Raw genomic sequence first — 6,789 nt, 5'->3', positions numbered from 1 at the left:
GTGGCTGAAGAAAAGTCCTTTATAATTTTCTTCCTTCTAGGACTGAAACTGCTCCAGGTGCCAAGTGTACACCTTGAAAGAGTTAAAAAGATGAAAAATGGAGAAGTTTGGTAGGGAACATCTGGTTGGCTGTTTATATTTATTTCCCGCCGGCCCATTTGTGCTCAGTCTCCATGCTGTGGTCAGGAGGACAGTGTGCATTGTGCCACCTTTCTGAGAGAGGGAAAGAGATGTCCCCTCCGAGATGGCTGGCAACAGGCTCGGCAGGAGCAATGGGCAGACTGTAGGTAAGGGTAGGAGCTGCTCAGGCGTAGGAGGCTGCAGAGGGATGTGAGAGCAAGACATTTATTGCCTGGCATTTTGCAGCCTAGAAAAGGCCTATTTCTTTCAGATGCTGGCCATCTTGGTATGTTTAATTGGGTAGATGTACTCAGTACCAGACTTGGGTTTCTGTGAAAGAGAGCTTTATGTGAATACTCACAAGCCCTTGTGCTACAAGAAACTCTTCTTTGACACCTTGGTTTGCTGATACCTGATCTCTCTGCTTTATTTGCTGTGCTAGGTCAGCTGTATGTATACCAAGACTCTGTACAAAGGAAGTGACCTTATTGCTTAATTTCAGATAACATTAACAAGGGGGAAATCAGACTTGCACGTTAATTAATTTACTAATTTCTCATCAGTATCGATGAGACAAATGTTGCCTTACCACAGAATGGATTTCTTTGCTTCCCTCTTTCCTTGTTGACCAACTGCAGTCTGGTTGTAAGATTTGCCATGAATGCGTTGCTGGGCATTTAGCCATGAAACTGTAAAGCAATTTTTATGAGTAAAACTGAGAATTCATTATAATTTCAATTGCTCTCCTCTGTATGTTACTGCCTTGCTCTATGGCTTGAGTTTAGAAAGCCTTGTCTTGGAACCAGGCAGACAAGTGACAGCAGAGCTGAAATGATGAGATGAATAGTAGCCCCCCAAATTATCTGCATTAGTCTAACAGATATCCATGTGCATGCACTTCTATAAATGATCGTCTTAGATACATAGATTCCTTTCAGTATGCACTCATGAACTTAATCGGTATCTTACAGTACCTGATGTTGGACTGCTGACAGACCCGAACCCCACCACTGAATTCCACAGATAGTGGAATAATGTTCCAGTCTCTCCATAGCTGATCTTGCTTTTGGCCAATATCACTTGAATCAAATGCTTGTACATCAGGGAGTAAGCACAAGTTGTTCAGAAGTATCCGTACTACAGGCAGCTCAGGGGAATCATAGACTGTTGAATAGATCCAAGGCATAATTAAACCAAGGTGGGGGAAGAACTTGGGCTGGGAACACAAAGACACGTTTTGATGTTGGAAGGAGAAAACCGAAAGCTGCTGATTTAGGATTACAAAACTCTGCTAATGATGTGGTTAAAAGTCTGACACCCCAAATCTTGTGTAAGAGACTTCTTATGAGAAAATAAAAGATAATAAAAAAGAAGGAAATATAAATAATAAAGAAGGAATGACCTTTTTGTACCATAACTTAGGCTTTTCCAACCAAGGAATCAGAAGCATGGATGGGTGTTTTGTCTAAAACTGACCTTTCCTGTGCTGAAACTTAGCAGGGTTGCATGTGCAGCTTTTCATGTTTGCATTTTCAGCTCAAATCAGGCAAACTGTATTTTGAGTCCGCATTAGTTGAAAAGAGACTAGAGGAGGAAGCAAATAAGCAGAAGTTTGAGCTCTGTAGCAGCGAGTGGATGGGCTCCAGATGTTCTGCAAAACTGAGCAGGTGTGTTTGGTGAAGGTCTGTTGTAAGAAATCGATGTTCTTATTCACTACAGCTACCAAAGCAGTAATTAATCAATTGCAGCAAAATACCTGATATGACTTAGGAAAGATCTGGGTCTGAAGGAATGGGACAGAGTGAATGTTGGGTTTTTTCCACACAGAAGAGGAGTCTGTATCAGCATTCGTTATGAAAAGGACCATTATTGATATAACACTTTCTCCAATCTTGTGCTAATGTACTTGGTACATTTTCTCAAAAGCTTATGAAGAAAATATCACCTTTACACTAGTGTCTCCCTGCAGCCTGCAATAGAGGTAATTTTTATAGGCAAATTCAAGCAATAATGAAGTCGTACATTGCTCTATGAAAAAAATTAAGCAGCTCATTGAAAGCATTTGCATTGATATCTTTGTTGATAAGAAAACATCACGATTCACAATTAGTGTTTAATTGGTATTTAGAAAACATTCTGCTGGATGAGAGACACGAAATACCAGTTTTCTGCTCAAACGTGTAAGTTCTTAAGGAGATCGCTGCCTGTGACTGTCCTATCCCTGGCAAGCTGGGAGGGAGTCTTCCAGTCTAACTCCTGCTCAACAGCTCAGGAGGTTGCACAGATGCGGTAGATGAAACAAAGAGCAGAAATCAGCTGTTCTTGCTGATGGTCAAAGCTTCCCCATGCAGTGAAGCCAGCTCAGCTTGAACTGCCTGCCAGTTTCTGCCAACCAGGTATGCAGATAGAGACTTTCCCGAGTGGGATCTCCTAAGAATATGCACCTGAAGGAAGGAGTCTGAGTTCTGTTTACCCATGACTTTGACCTTTATGGGACACTTATCTGGCCACAAGATGCTCAGATACAAACTTTCGCAGCCTCTACTTCAGAAGGCAGAAAGGTTTTGCTTTTGCAGAGTTACATCTGTGCCCCCTTCTTCAGAGAGCCATGTAGATGGTGGGAGGTACCTTGATCTGCAAGCATACAGCCGTGACCCCATGGAGGCTGGTTTCCCCAGGCTGCTGCCAAACCACAGGCAGCCAGCTGGGATGGGACCCGGCTGCAGCCCTAGGAGTGGGAACAGCTGCCTCATGCCAGGGAGTAGAATATCAAGGACCAAGGTACGCCTGGTCCACCTGTGACATGTGTGGCCATAAAACCTTACCTTGATGGGGAGGGGTCTAATTGCACATGATGTTTTTGCAGGATAGCAGTAGGAGAAGTTGTCCAAACTTCTGTTTCCAAGCTAGAAGCAGAAGCAGTGCTGTGGAGGTGGGGGTGATGTTGCCTCTGCTATGGGAGCCAGGGGCTGGATACCTACCAGGGCTGCGTACAGCCCTGGGACTGGGCACAGCTGTGGCCTCTTTACAGGCCAGAAATGCTGTTCCTGCCTGTGTCAGGGAGGGAAACAAAGGTTGTCCAAGGACTGGTGGCTGGGCTTTGCGGCCAGAGCAGACATTTCCATAGGCATAAAGTGGAGCTGTGCGATCACCTGTATCAGTTATACATGATATTTATCATTAATCCAAGGTTATTAAAGCATCAGTTTGAACTTCCTGCATCTGCTGCTTCCCGAGGGTTCATGAGATCAATTATGCAACAAAAGGCTTTAATAAAAGCAAGCAGTGCAGCTGCTGCTTTGGTAGGAGTTGTGCGCCAGCCGCCCAGGTTGGGCTGTAACTACAGCCAACGATGAGGCCCATTGCGGCTGTGCCCAAGTGAGCATTGCCCTGCCCTGGCTTTGCCCACCTCCAGCACTGTGGAGGCAGTGGGATGAGATGGTGCACAAGCTCAGAAACATCCATCTCATCAAACCTTATAGTTGTTACTATCTTTATTTTCAATTTTTTTAGTATAAACCCAGGAACACATTGTGTTCTGGGGAGCAGAAGTGAATGAATCAAATACCTTCTGAGGTTATTCCCAAAATAGCTTGATAGGAGATGTTGCAATACAGTTTTACGAATTATTTTCCTAACATAACGTCGAGTATAACATTAATGTTATACTCAAAGCTGAGTAGTTGAGAGTGAGTGGGGAGGAGGCTGAACGGAGCTCAGCTGTGACATGACGGAAGTTTCCGGGAAGATCAGGACCAGCTCACAACAGCACTGTTTCCCAGCAGTTACTATTCAATTTCTATTTGGGTGAATCAGGAAGTTTCAAGCATCTGGTACTTTCCCTGGCCTCTGGAGTTACAGATAAAGTATGTTCTTTAACTCTTACCAGTTTCCTCTCATTTTACTCACAAAAATTACCTTGCCTTTAGTTGCAAGGCCACACAATGCTCCTCCTCCTCCCTAGTGACAGGAAGTTGCAACACATCTTTCATTCGCGATGGGTTTTGGCGAGCAGCAGTATGGAGGTAGCCATTTCGTTGTTCATTTTTCCTCTTGGATTCTTTCAAGCAAAGCAGCTGGAAGGTGTTCGCAGCATCCTTGCTGACTCGTGGAGGCGAGGAAACCCATCAGATATCACACTTGCTAAACCAGCCCTGGCGGACCTGGCTCCAACCTCAAGACCCACTGACCTCATGGAGCTGTTGAAACTTCCTCCACACATATCTGATGATCCCTCAGGAAGGCTGCACTTTGCTCAGTGTTTCAGATATCTTCTGAGTGCCTAAGTAGGAAATCTCCTTAGAGATTTTGGCCTTACCATCTGAAGTCCAAGTTATCTATTCCCTGCCGTAAGGGCTTATGTGTATGAAAAGATATTTTTCGGTGTTTGACCGTGAAAAAGTTTTGGCAAGCGTTGCCTTAATTTCAGCACCTAATGCCACAGTATTAGAAAGGAAATCCGGTGTCATGTAATTTCACCCGAGCTGAGGTTAAGGTTGGTGTGTCTGTTTCTCCCCACCAAGCTGGTGTAACATTAGTGCAATGATTTCTTGTGGCCTGGAAACTCAGTTTGTCAGAGAATAAAGACAGATCTTGTTTGGTTTAAACTAACAGAATTCTGAGAAGACCCAATTTTGTGTTCAGGATGAGGTGTCCTGAGGGGCAGCTGAGGCAGCAGGGGCCAGGCTGCATCCTCCAAATGTGATCTCTGCTGCAGCTAAAGTTTTGTGGGTTACAGTGAATCCAGGGTGGTAAAACATCCCTAGTGGGGGACTCTCTTACTACAGGTGTGCTGAGTCCCAGGGAAACGTATTTAAGGGGGGGCTAAGATGGATCCAGTGTTCTCTGAAGCTGGTCCCATCTGGAGCTGGAGGAGGACTGGGAGCAAGCCTCACCATGGTGGGCTGCTGTTGCAGAGAGGAGGAGGAACCCATCCTTCACAGGGCTGTAAGTTTCATCTTTTCCACCAGTTAGGATCAGCTGGGTCTGGCTTTTAACAGCAGCATGCCTGCCTAAATTGTTGGTTAGTGAATGATATTTTTCTGTCTAGAATGAGGTAAATGGGTATTTTATCTAGGTGATTAATCTGAGGGATAGAGCTAACATGATTATTGTGTTCTCCTTTCCCTCACTCATGTCAATATGGCCATGTGGTATTTGTATCTCAGAGTCTTTATTAAACTGGTTTACTTGTAAGCAATCAAATGAGGAAAATTATAAGGATGGGGATGATTTTATTCAGCTTGTCACGTTTAACCAGCACTATCAAGCTAGGAAATGGCACTGCCTTTTATTGTCTTCCTGTCTCTGTAAATTTGCTTTTATTAGAACAAAAAATAAAGCTCTTAAATAAGCAAAGAGGAGCAGGCTTGGAAAATTCTGTGGACTCCCAGGTGCTCTCTGTTTTTCCTCTGCAGGAACAAACACCGCCCGTTTCCCCTTTCCCACACACTGAGCCTTTTTATTAATGTGTCAGGAAACGTCAAATTTAGGTGCTTGCATTACCAACTGCTATCATTTGTGGATCTGTTTCCCTTTCAGTACTTAAAGAGGGCTTATGAGAAAGATGGGGACAAACTTTTTAGTAGGTCCTGTTGTGATAGGACAATGGGCATTGGTTTTAAACCAAGAGAGGATAGATTCAGACTACGTACAAGAAAGAAATATTTTTGCCCAGAGAGGTAGTGGGTGCCCTGTCTCTGGAAACATTCCAGATAGGCTGGCCAGGGCTCTGAGCATCCTGGTGTTGCTCAGAGATGTTGGAGATGTCCCTGTTCATTGCAAGCTGTCTGAACTAGATGACCTCCAAGGGTCCCTTCAACCCCAACTGTTCTATGATTCTGATTGTTTCTGAGATTCAGTGGTGTGTATCAGTCCAGTCTACACAAGAAAGTGTGGTTGCAATACTAGTATGACGTGTTCCTCTGCTTGGAGAAGAGGCAGGTCAGCAGTGTTGAAGAAGCAAGTAGGCCTGAGTAGTAAGTTTTGAAGAGGAAGAATGATCTGGAGACCAAAGTCCAACCACATGCCCTGTACCTGGGAGGTTTGAGTTTGAGTTCATCCCTCCATAATAGAATCACCTGCCTCTCACCTTTGCTTCAGCACACTGTAGGTATTTAAGGGCATGTCTCTTAAATCTGTTCAACAGACTTTATTTCAACTTTATTCTCTTATGATGCTGAAAGACTTCTCTGTCATAATTTTAATTGTGTCCCTTATATCAAAAACAAACTGTGTTCTGTATTGCGGAACATGAGATTTAACAATACAAATGAGGCAGAGGAAGGACATGACTTTATGCTTGTAATAGGCACCTTGATGCTGAATTGCCCAGTAAAACATGTTTTTCCCTGAATATTTGACTAGTATGAGATTATTATACACTTCCAAAGAGATCAGACTTTCTCTTGTGCTCTTTTTGAAGGGTGAGACTCTGGCAGCTGGTATTCTGGAGTACTACTTTCCAGAAAAGCTTGCAATATCCTTCTGAGGAACTGTCAAGCACATGTTATTGCTGATTGCTACTATTTTGGTTTCAAATTAATTCTAAAGTGCTCCATTTAATGCTGGCAAATGGCTTGTCCAGAGTAGGCATGGCTTGCCCAAGTCAGTTTGGGGGACCTACATAACAAACTGTATATTGCTCCAAGACCTGTTTAAAAGTCCCAT

This window comes from Lathamus discolor, chromosome 6 (assembly GCF_037157495.1).
Source record: "Lathamus discolor isolate bLatDis1 chromosome 6, bLatDis1.hap1, whole genome shotgun sequence".
NCBI classification, from domain to species: domain Eukaryota; kingdom Metazoa; phylum Chordata; class Aves; order Psittaciformes; family Psittacidae; genus Lathamus; species Lathamus discolor.
Note: the sequence above shows the minus strand (reverse complement) of the source record.